Source organism: Podarcis tiliguerta (assembly GCF_965153285.1).
Source record: "Podarcis tiliguerta genome assembly, chromosome: 1".
NCBI classification, from domain to species: domain Eukaryota; kingdom Metazoa; phylum Chordata; class Lepidosauria; order Squamata; family Lacertidae; genus Podarcis; species Podarcis tiliguerta.
Genome location: NC_139534.1, coordinates 72,741,333 through 72,753,401, shown reverse-complemented (window position 1 = coordinate 72,753,401; position 12,069 = coordinate 72,741,333). Strand labels below are relative to the sequence as shown.

The 12,069-nt window shown below is 38.2% G+C and overlaps 1 protein-coding gene and 1 long non-coding RNA gene across 4 annotated transcripts in view; one reads left to right on the top strand and one right to left on the bottom strand.

The window, feature by feature from the left end:
- MPPED2 (metallophosphoesterase domain containing 2) overlaps positions 1 to 12,069 on the bottom strand; it is a 121,380-nt gene that overhangs the window by 63,428 nt on the left and 45,883 nt on the right. The gene's annotated exons all lie outside the window — the stretch shown is intronic.
- LOC310682362 overlaps positions 1 to 12,069 on the top strand; it is a 599,763-nt gene that overhangs the window by 544,467 nt on the left and 43,227 nt on the right. The window lies entirely within an intron of this gene.

Here is a 12,069-nt window from a genome sequence, read left to right as displayed (position 1 = left end):
TAAATATGATGTTGAACCACATATGTAATGCCATGTGTAATTTGGTCGTACTGTATGTGTGTATTATGGCAGAGTTGGCAGCTATATTTGCTGATAATTGAAACTCACTCTATGGTGCAACTGTGTGTGTGTCCTCTAAGTTTCACTGCCCACAAAAGCTTCTGCATTCACTTCATTGGGGTGGGAGTGGGGGGCAGAAAAATATGAGTGTAGCCAGCCACAGCTTCCACATGGGTAAAAAGGAAAGACTAAATGTCCATAATCTTAATATGTACACCAGAGCACTCATGACTTGGATTCAAGCTTTCTTTTGTTTTGAACAGAGCCTATCCATTTTTCTTTTGGAATTTTGTAAATTATAACATACTAGGGATCACAAATTGTACTCCAAGTCTCTTACTTTAAGTCTCTTACTGTGATTTTAAACGGTTTTACTATGACTGCACCGTATATACCATGAAAATAATTTTACCCTTCATACTGCCAGTGGGCCTAAACAGAAATGGGTGTCTTGAATTTGATTAAAGGCAAATTGAAAAAGAACATTTTTGGCTAATATTACATTAGGCTAAAATATAGAAATGAATCCTCATACTATCTAAATCTAATAAGAAAATGCCATCTCAATTTCAAAACTTTCAAAGCCTTTTCTAGAAGTGCATCACAGATCAATTTACATGGTACCTTTGCTGCTAAGCAAAACCAAATCACAGGTTTCAATTGGCTTAACTTATATTGGAAAGTGAGAGAGTAAATGCTTGAAAATGCAATTACTGCAAACAAACTCCATTTTCTCCTCTCAGAAGGGAATTTCGGTGGACATTTTATTGCCATCAAATAATATTTCTAAAGGCATCAATACACAAATCTATTTCTTTGTAGAATCTTCATTCACTAGATAACCTAATCTCCAGATTTTGAACAAATTCTTCAGAAGTGGATATTACCTTGTACAAAGACATAAGAGTCAATTTTAATCATTTGTACTGAACCAAAACAAAGAACCTAAAGCAAACATCCCTGGAAATACTTCTAACATCATCTGCCTTTATTTCTGCAATTTACAATTGTAATTAAGGGGTTCCTTTTTCTTAATAAAAAGGAAGTAGAATACTTGTACAAAGAGGAAAGAAGGTCATCTTGTGAAATACTTTTCTGCCTGTAATTAAACTAATTATCAACTTCATGTTGGTGCTGGAGGATGATCCTAGGTTTTCCCATTTATAAATACTTTTTCTTTTCAAAGACCACGAGAATGCTGCTATTTAGAATTTTAAAACAGTAGGGCTTAGAAAGAAACACATGAAAGGACTCAGACTGCATATCTTGCTCAAGCAAAATTTGAAAACAATTAGACTTTTGGAGTGGATCAATTGAAAAACAGATGGCATGATCCAGCCAACGGTAAGCTCTTCTATGTCCTACTGCTGTTGGTGAGAGCCAAGAATGTGCTTAACTCTTCCACCAAAATCTATGAGAGTTTCAAGTGATTAGCTTGTGCTGGATAAAGGCCAGAAACAGCTCAAACACAATCCTGGCTGTTTTCATAGAAGAAAGACTGGACCAACACTTATAAAGATTTATTGAGCTATTTCAGGAAATTGGATAACAGACTTCCAACCTTTGCCAAAATATTTAAAATAAAAATGAATTGGAAGACACTACCAAATAAATCAACTGATATTTTTCTTCATTTCATTCCGTTTTGATGATTTATAAAACCGGAGAAATACATAATAATAAAACAGTGTTGAAATTGCCTTGTAAGGTAAAACACTTTTGAAAAACAAAATCACAAGCTTTGATGGTGAAACAGACTAACAAACCCATCTCCCCAAAACTCAAAAGTTTACTGAGCACAGGTGAAATAGTAATGTCTTCTCACTTAAATGTACACCGTTTGGTAAAACAAACTTCTGAAGAGCTTTAGTAAATTACTGCTTGTCTTTATTTGTGTATTGACGATATAAAAAGGTAAAGGTAAAGGTACCCCTGCCCGTTCGGGCCAGTCTTGCCAGACTCTAGGGTTGTGCGCTCATCTCACTCTATAGGCCAGGAGCCAGCGCTGTCCGCAGACACTTCCGGGTCACGTGGCCAGCGTGACAAGCTGCATCTGGCGAGCCAGCACAGCACACGGAAACGCCGTTTACCTTCCCACTAGTAAGCGGTCCCTATTTATCTACTTGCACCCGGAGGTGCTTTCGAACTGCTAGGTGGGCAGGAGCTGGGACCGAACGACGGGAGCTCACCCCGCCGCGGGGATTCGAACTGCCGGCCTGACGATCGGCAAGTCCTAGGCACTGAGGTTTTACCCACAGCGCCACCCGCGTCCCAATTGACGATATACATTTATTAAATGTCATTTACTAATTACATTTGCATTGTCTTTGAAACATTTCACCCTGTGCATAATTAAACTATGAAATTCACTGCCTCAAGAGCCATAGCCTCTGCTTATTTAAAAAAGGGATTGAACCAACTTGTGGATGCCAAGAAGATCAATGGATACTGCTCATGACAGCTATATGCTACTCATCACTGTAAGAGACAGCAGGCCTATGAAGAACAGTTGCTGTGGAGCAACAGCAGCTATTGCCTTCATGTTCTGTTTGAGGGGTTCCCAGAGGCATCTGGCTGACCTCTGCATGCAACACGACACTGGACTAGATATGCCTTAAGTCTGATGCAAGAGGGCTCTTTATTCTCATGCTTATTATGTTATAGTTATTTGTTCTTTTATGAAGCTTCTTACAAAAGCCTGAAAGCTCAGATAACTACATCACTATCAGCGAGTCAGTATGAATTAGACAGCACTGCCCTGCTTAATATAATTCAAAAGAAAACCTTGGGGCTTTTTCCTAGCACATGTTTCCCAAAAGGTAGTTAAATGAATACCTCAGCTGCCACTTGAGCGAGGGTGAATTAAGAGCACAAGGTGCTTGAAACGTAATGATAACAATTCACCATTACTGATAATTATATATTGAAATATATTGATGTTTTTAAGAACAGCCTAAGCATCATAATTTCAACATTCTAGTTAGCCTGCCATAACTCAAATCAATCTGTAATTTCTTAAATTGCTCACATGTGACAGAAGAATTGCTTCAAAAGTGTTTTATTACTCCAGTGTTAGATATAATGTTATCCAGAATTTTGGCTTATTGTTCCTAATCATTTAGGAATGTTCAACAAAATCACAAGGCACTATTCTTCCTAGGTTGTTCTATGTCTGGTTGCAGTTTGGGAGTGTGTGCCGATTTCTAAAACTTGTCCTGTGTTTAAAAGCAGCACTTTCAACATGTATAAAATTAACACAGCAGGCAGATGCACACACTAAAACCAATCAACTCAGTGATGATCAACTTCTTCTACAGCCTAATGTGCACATAGTGTTTCAAATTGTTCTTTGGCTTCCCTAGTTTCAAATGAAGTCTTAAATCTGCATCAGCACTGATCACAGTTAGATTGCGTTCCAAACCAGAGCTTGAAATCTGGGTTTGATGGCTAAGAAGAGTGCAATACAGATTCATTGGGTTCTAGGAGTTGGTTCTACAGTGGTACCTCGGGTTAAGTACTTCCTTTGTTCCGGAGGTCTGTTCTTAACCTGAAACTGTTCTTAACCGGAAGCACCACTTTAGCCTGAAGCACGCACTGCCGGAGCACGATTTATGTTCTTATTCTGAAGCAAAGTTCTTAACCCGAGGTACTATATCTGGGTTAGCGGAGTCTGTAACCTGAAGCGTATGTAACCTGAGGTACCACTGTATCAGCTTCTGGCTCTTATGAATGATCCTCCCGGAATCCTCAGCATCCAGCAGTAGCAAGGGAAGAGAGGAAGACCCTCACCAGTGCTGCTGCTGCTGCCGCCACCACTACTCCAGCTTTTAATATATAGGGATGAAAGAAAGGAATGGGTGGTGGTGTGTATTGGCACTCACTAAGTCAAAGGTTGCTTGTGATGAATGCCAAGAGGGGATGGAAAATTCTAGGAATATTTTGGAAAGTAGGTTTAGGGCTAAAGGGCAGACAATAATTTGGACCCAAATTCTCCAGATTCCCTGAGTACAATTCTAAGTCAGGAGATTGAAGCAAGAGGCATAGAAAAATAGTGCACAACTTTGTGGAAGCAGTTATAATAACAGTGGTGCATTAGAAAATACTTCCCCATATATACATATACGTGTGTGTGTGTGCACGCGCATGCGTGTGTATGTACACACACACACACACACACACACACACATATATATATATATATATCACTATCTATTCTGGTGATATAAAACTTGTTTTAATTCTTGTAAGGGACAGTATCCCTATCAGTACCCATGAAATAATATGCTACCAAAGACCAATGTTTTAGGAGAGATTGTAGCTCACCTAAAATACTCCCCAGAAAGCATATATACAAGCAATGATGCGAAAATGCCACCACTGCTATTCTTTACCCCTGAAAACATTTGATCATTCACACGTGGCTCTGTTAAGAGTTGCTAAAGCACAAGATTAGGAAAGTAGATTCCCTTCTTCTAATACTGGCCGTGCCAAGACTTTTATCCTGAGTAATTATATAATTTTTAGTAAATTATAAAACGAAATTATAAGTTGCTTTTGTAGATGCAAAAGTTGCTGTATTGTGTCAGAAGATTCTTGTATGAAGAGCGTTTGTGCATTCAAATCTTTTGTGAAATATATACTTTGGCAACTATAGCAAGTCAAGAGCAGACAGCCTTCTTCACAGTTAGCCAACAATGTATTCCTTGATTTCCTATCACCTCAAGTTCTAGGATTCTGTTCAAACAAACACACTCAAGTTACAGGGTGTTGTTTGAAAATCTCAAGCACCATGACATAAAAAGACAAGTACACTTCACCAGAACTAGTAATTAGCAGTGAAAGTTAACATAATTCTCACTTCAGTCACTTAAGAAGCTTTAACAATTTGCATCTTATTTACATTCCCCACCAGTAAGGTTTTGCCACCTTCATCTCAAAGTCTGGCATGACTGTTTTTACAGCTGCACTTACGGATGCACTTGTTTATTAATAGCCCTATGCTTCCAATACAGCTGTAATGGTTTGTCTTCTCTAGTCAGTCAGATTCTGGAAATCATTTAAACATATCTAGGTGAAGAAGACATTTGTCAAAGTAAGGACTCCCCAGACGTACGTTCCTGTTTCTAGATGTTCTATACTCTTCACAGCTGTTCTCTACTCTTAGGCAAGAAGTTTGGGAAGGAAGGAAACAATACTCTACTGCTGATAAATCCCCCTCCCAAAAAACCACAATACACAGTACTAATGCTTCCAAATAATTACTTTGCATTCATTTATACAAAGGGTGAAAAATTCCTTTATTCAAAATGTAATTCCAACAAACTTATCCACCGGCACCAGATAGTCTATATAGAGAATGAAAAGTATTTAACATATCCCCCAAGAGAAAAGAGCAATGGATCTTTCTTATACAAATCTGATTGTACAGTAAAAAAAAAAAAAATTACCGGTATTCTGAAACACCATCCATTTAGAAGTATTAATCAGAGTAGGCCCACTGAGTTCATGGTTTCTAATGGGTCTAATATCATCTGAAGCTGCTGTTTGCATTGGAAAGAGATGCCCATTCACACCAATGGGGATTTCCTCTCACTACAAAGAGCACCCTTAGATGAGAGATTGTTTTCAGGACCACAGCAGGGAAGAATCATAGAACTGTAGAGTTGGAAGGGACACTAGGGTCATCTAGTCCAACCTCCTGCAATGCAGGAATCCTGCCCACAGCCGTCCCTGGGTGACTTGAATCACAAACCTTCTGGTTATCAAGTTAAAGCCATCCAAGTTGTTGGCCATCATTGCCTATTATTATTATGCCCCACCCACATTCCATAGTTTAACTACATGCTCTGTGAAGAAGTGCTTTTTTTTGCCCACATTGTGGATACTGAACCTTTAATTTGCAAATATAACATGAAACCCCAATTCTAATTCTCATTTTGCATCCCCCCCCCTTTCAACTTGAACCATTCAACTTAAACTTCCAACTTCAGCCTTTTTAAATTGAACAGTTGCTATATTTGACCTTTTAGTTTGCCATTTCACTCAGTGGTTCAGCCAGGTATTTGTAAACATCAAACTTGTCTGCAGCATGTACTAGTGGATTAGTTTCTTGCAGAAAACAAAACAAAGAGGTTTGTGGTACTTTAAAAACGAACAGATTAATAAGCTCAACAACTTTGGCTCCCTAAAAAAGCTCAACAATTTTGGTCAATCCTCCAATGATAATGGGTAGATCACTGCCAGTTCTTTTATACTGTGAGTAGATCGCAGTCTCTTGGGAGTTGGACGTGCCTGATATATGCTTTTGTGGACCAGTCAAGTGTGTATCTTGCAACAAGGGTACATGTACACAAAGGTAAGGTGTAAGAGGGGAAATGAGGTAAAATGTCAATGAAATGCAAATACTACTGTTGGTAAGAATTCAATTAAAGCATAAATATACGCTAAATAAGCAGTCACTGCCAATAACATCAGTTAAATTAATGATCATCTATAGTGGGACAGCAAGTCATCGTCTCTATTCATCCCTAAACAAATTAGAATCAAGCCTCTTGATGAGAGGTTTGAATTTATCAGTTTACAGACTGTACTCTCTGTATTTCACTGCTATTTAGCAACACTCCTTTTTTTGCTCTATGCTCATTTACATATATGCATACACAATGCCTACTAACGACGCTTTATGCATCTGAAAAGTTGATGTCATCATAAAAACCTCTTAAGTCCTTAAGATTCCAATTTGTTGTTTCAGTCTTCTCTGTGAAATGCAGCTGGTATTGTTTCACAGCATATTACTTTGTTCTGTTATTGAACCAACCTCTCTCTCTCTCTGTACCTGACCTTACAGGTATTTTCTGTGCTTCATCAGTGCAGCGTACGCTTTGCAAAATTTGCTTAAATTCCATTCTTTCCACAATCTCCAACAATTTTCTAAAACAAGCCTCTAGTCAACACAAGATTTATCTGCATCACTTTTCTGTATCCTTTAGGGGAAAGCAAGCACACTTGATGTAATAAACCAAAGCAAAAAACGCCAGGGCTTAGATGCTGGCTACTGGCCCAGGGAAACAAGAGGATTAATTAGCAAATCAAACTGAACCCTAATACCCAGTAGGAAGCATGGTTCAGAAAACTACCTATTTTTCTTGTAAAGACAGTAATTCTACGAAACTTGATTAACCCCCTGGTATGGGTAATTACAATAAGGTGAGGGTTTGCCACCCTTGTATTAACATAAGTTGCTGCATGTTGGTTTTCAGTGACACAGTAATTCCTCTAATACTGTGAATAAATGCTAACGTGAGAGTTTTAAGACTCAAGCCCTGTTAGTAGCAAATAGTCTTAGAAAACCTTCACTCAGTGGTTGCTTGACCAGAGAAAATTCATTTCCTACCACAGAGGGCAAGCCTGGGAGACATTCAGTTGAGCAAGCATTTTCTTAACTCATTCTAACATAATGCTCACATTCACCAACAATTATGGTGAATAGTCAAAGAAAAAGAAATAGCACAACGACAATGACAGAGCCCTAAATATCGTCTGCCATGCAGCCTGGGCCTTACAGTCGTATACGGCATAAAGCAAAAAGGCTCCGTAATAGAGGGGGCACCGCCAACCAATTTTAAATTGAATTACACAGCCTGCTAATCTTTATGATGAGATAAAATTTCTTTGAACACCAGACATTATGCTAAAATCTGCAGTGCTTTCTCCACCCGCCCAAACATTTCTGTTTCAGGCTGCTCCTCCATAGCACTGTGCAGGAAAACAATGCCCGAACAAATGCAAAGGATTCTGTTTTGCTTTTATTATATACATGTATTCAGTGCAGAGAGAGAAGCATATATACAAAGAAATGTTGTATTTCTCTGCCTAGATATTAGAAACTGTACATAAATAATTCAACAACACATGGGAAATAAATGAAAAGAAATGAAGATTCCGCCCCCCTGCATTATTGACATTTATCAGGTAAATTATTGACATTTTAACAGGTAAAAACAAAATAGAAATATTCAAGAAATTCTGAGTAAACTCATGACTCTTCACCACACTCATCTAATTTTGCTATTTTTTATTTTTAAGTTGTCTGCCTGCCTGCCTGCCTCTCTCTCTGTCTGTGTGTTTACATTTTTGATACATTGAAACCTGTTGATGTAACTTCAAGTTCCAAGAAATTCAGATGATGATAAAGACCATGTTCATAATACAGTGGTACCTCTGGATGTGAACGGGATCCGTTCCAGAGCCCCGTTCACATCCTGAAGCGAACGCAACCCATCGAAACCCGGATGTAACGGAACACGTTATGCAGAGTGTAACCTGAAAACACTCGACCTGAAGCATATTTAACCCGAGGTATGACTGTATGTAATGTTTTTACCCAATGGGCCCTCTTCCTTTTGTTTCACTAGTAGTTATCACTAACTATCTGTAGCAGTTATTTTATCATTTGGGGAAGATCTAGACAGGAAATAATCTAAAGTTGTTACTTCGAAACAAATGCAAACACAGACCTGGGGCTGAGGGTGTGGGAAGAAGATTAGTTAACTGTCCTTAACTCAACTAACATTTGCTCAAATAATTGCCCTACCTATGTTAATGGAATCACTGAAAAGCCTGCTGAATATAGAAGCAACAAGAAACCTCCCATGCTTCTAAAACAAAGTTACATTAATTCATGCTGTGATTATGTCTTGGGCATACTTGGTAGCCAACAAATATTCACAATATAAAACACATTAAAATGTAATGTTTTAAAAATATGGGGGGGGGAATTATTTCTATTTCTATATGCATCATAATACCTGCCTCAATTTATTGCACAGTAAGCATAATCAAAAGATACTGCCATATATTTCTGTGTATAAGACAATCTTGTTTTTAAAAAAAGTAAAAAATTTGGGGTCATCTTATACAGTCGTACCTTGGTTCTCAAACGAAATCTGCTCCGGAAGTCTGTTCAACTTCCGAAAATGATTGAAAACCAAGGCACAGCTTCAGATTAGCTGCAGGAGCTTCCTGCACTCAATCGGAAGCCCCGGAAGACATTTGGCTTCCAAAGAACATTCACAAACTGGAACATTTACTTCCGGGTTTGTGGCATTCAGGAACCAAAACGTTAAAAGTTACAAGGCATTTGAGAAACAAGGTACGACTGTACGCGGATGGTGAATACACAGGGTTCAGGCTCTGGCAGTCTGGGCTTCGGTTTGGGTTCTGGCCTGGGCAGTTCAGGTTCAGCTTTGGGCTCTGGCATGGGTGGTCAGGCTCAGATTTGGGCTCTTGAAATATGGCAACCCTAACTATTTTAAAATATTACTTTCTTAATTTTGGGTTCAAAAAAACAGGGGGCGCCTTATATGCGGAAAAATATGGTATGTTCCAATTATTCATTCGTTTGCTTAAAGTGTTTCTTGACACCCACCCACACCTACTATCAGAAGATTCCAGGGTGGTGTACCTTTATTAAAGGAGTTTATGAGAGAAGTATCTACAGAAGGTTTTGAGACACAGAAAGGTTGGTATCTGAGCACCAAGAATCAAGCCTTCAGATTAAGTACTTCAGAAGCTCTTGTTCAAAGTGATACGCGCCCTGTCCATTAATGAAAGTAGAGTCCTAAAAAGAGATCGCTTTCTAAAGATATAGTTAAACTTACCAAGTCCCCTGGACTATTTAAATTAGCATTTTTATTCAATCACAGCTATTGGGGGCATGCAAAACTAAGGGTTGAGTGCCACAAAATGACGCTTTACAGTAAATCTTCATTCTGGACATAAGAAAATGAAGCAATACAGAGTAAAGCAAGTTCCAGATGGCAGGCATCAAAATGAGAGAGTAAATCAAACTAAGATTTGATTCATACTGTGAATATTTCACCCAAGAATTCTTCAAAGTGCCCTTTACTTCAAGAAAGCTTATAGACTTTAAAAACAAACAAACCAGAGGATAACTATATGCTGCTAATTTTGAGGACTGTGCCTTATTTCAAAGGATTTTCATTCATTATATATTAGGAAACCCCAGAGAATTCCAGATACCCCACATTTCAGGGGGGGAAACAGCTTTCTAATATCCTGCATTTTTTCAAGGCTAGACCTAAGCAAAACATACATGCCAGTACTTTTGAGTATAAGACAAACTTGTGGACTTTCTGCCCCTAAATAAATGCAAGTTTAAAATATTAAAATAAGCAACGAATATACAATTGGGGATAAAAATGAATTAAAATTAAATGCATGTGAAGGCTGATTTAAAATCATATTTTTAAAATGAAAGAAATTACTATCAGTTCAGTTTTTCTATACTTACTCAGGTAATATATACCATGAGAAAAGCAGAGCAGGGCCATAAACCCAAAATTAATATGCTATATTGAGGGGAGCAATAATGTGGGGGGGAAGCGAAAATGTCGTAGAGGAATAGAAGTAGATTTCTAACTACTTAAAAACCCATGTGCCCCAAGAGCAATGTGTACAAGAAAGCAGAATAGTGTGTGAGAGTGGATCAGGAACTACGTGCACCAACAGGGAATAAGCACTACATATTTGGCCAGGGCCGAATTGCCAGATTGAATATCTGGAACCATATGCATGGTTCCCTTTCCTAGACTGGAAACAGAGTGTACAGTTGCAAACAGGGACAGCAGCTGTGCTCTTGGACAGCACCAGTGCTTTTTTTCTGGGGGGTCGCTGGGGTACACATACCCCTAAACGTTTTGTGAATGTAATGAGAGAAGAAACTAATTTTTTTAAAAAAATAGTTTCTTCTCTAGCACGGTGGATCATCAGTTCCATTGCTACCCCGGATTTTCTGTCAAGGTGTTTCCTGAGTCGGAAGCGAGCGTTTAATGTGTGAAGCAGTGTAGAATGTGTGTGTTTTACTGACGAAAGTTTAGCCTCATTGAGAGGCAGTATTTCAATGTGAGTAGGAAAATTACTATTTTTCATCATCATGAGGTAATACATGTCCTTTGTACTTTTGCCCATTTACTGTATTTGTTTTTCCTGATTTGAATGATAAAATGGTGGTTTTCTTGAGTCAAAATGAAAGTACGCCTAAACATTTTTTAAGAAAAAAAAGTACTGGATAGCACTGATCCCTTATGGTGTGGGTGTATAAGGCCAAATACACCTCCTTCTTCCCTGCTGAACAAGTGATCTGTGCTTTCAGCATTAATCATCTAGTTCAAGTCTTCATGCCTTTATTATGCATTGTTTTATTGCAAACATTGCTTTACTCTAATGTAGTAAATTATCTTGAGTAAATATTTTAAAGCAGGCAACTCTACTACAGCATCAGACTCCTGAATCTGTTTGTCAGATTTCCATGTGAGCTAACAGACACAAATTGGGATTAAAACTGGTCGTCTGCTCATATCCCTGCCCACAGTGAACTGCCACCTTATCTCTGCCCTCCAAGTGTTATCATCTCCTCTACATTAGTCAAAAGGTTAAACCAAACACTTCTATTTTCTCTAATCCCAAGTCACATATCACCATGACTCACAAGCTTTAACACACAGAGGCGCTGCTCTGCCTGAGAGAAGCACTAGCCATATCAATGTCTAAAAATACAAACCAAAAAAGGCAGAAAAACAGTACAGTAGCTGACCAAAACTTCAGCAATATCTTCATTAGAGTCTTATTTCTGTCAATAACACATGAACTAATATTTATTCAGACCAGATTACATCAGTACATTTGCACTGAAACCAATGAGGGAAACCAAAGTTTAGCTAAGAAAATAGAAGCTCAAAACAAAAATTAAATGTAATTATATCTCCTCTCCTAGACAGAAAAAAAACTGTAATGATATTCTAGTGAAAATATACAAGTGAGGAAGAATATTATTCACAATTTACTCAAGAGATGCAAATCAGCATTAAACAACCAAATTGGATAAATACTGCAGTAAGACCACTGACATCTACAATAATTCACCATGTTGGAAAATGCTGCAGAGATGTAAATTTCTTTGATGTTTCCACAGCAGCTATTTGCATCAGG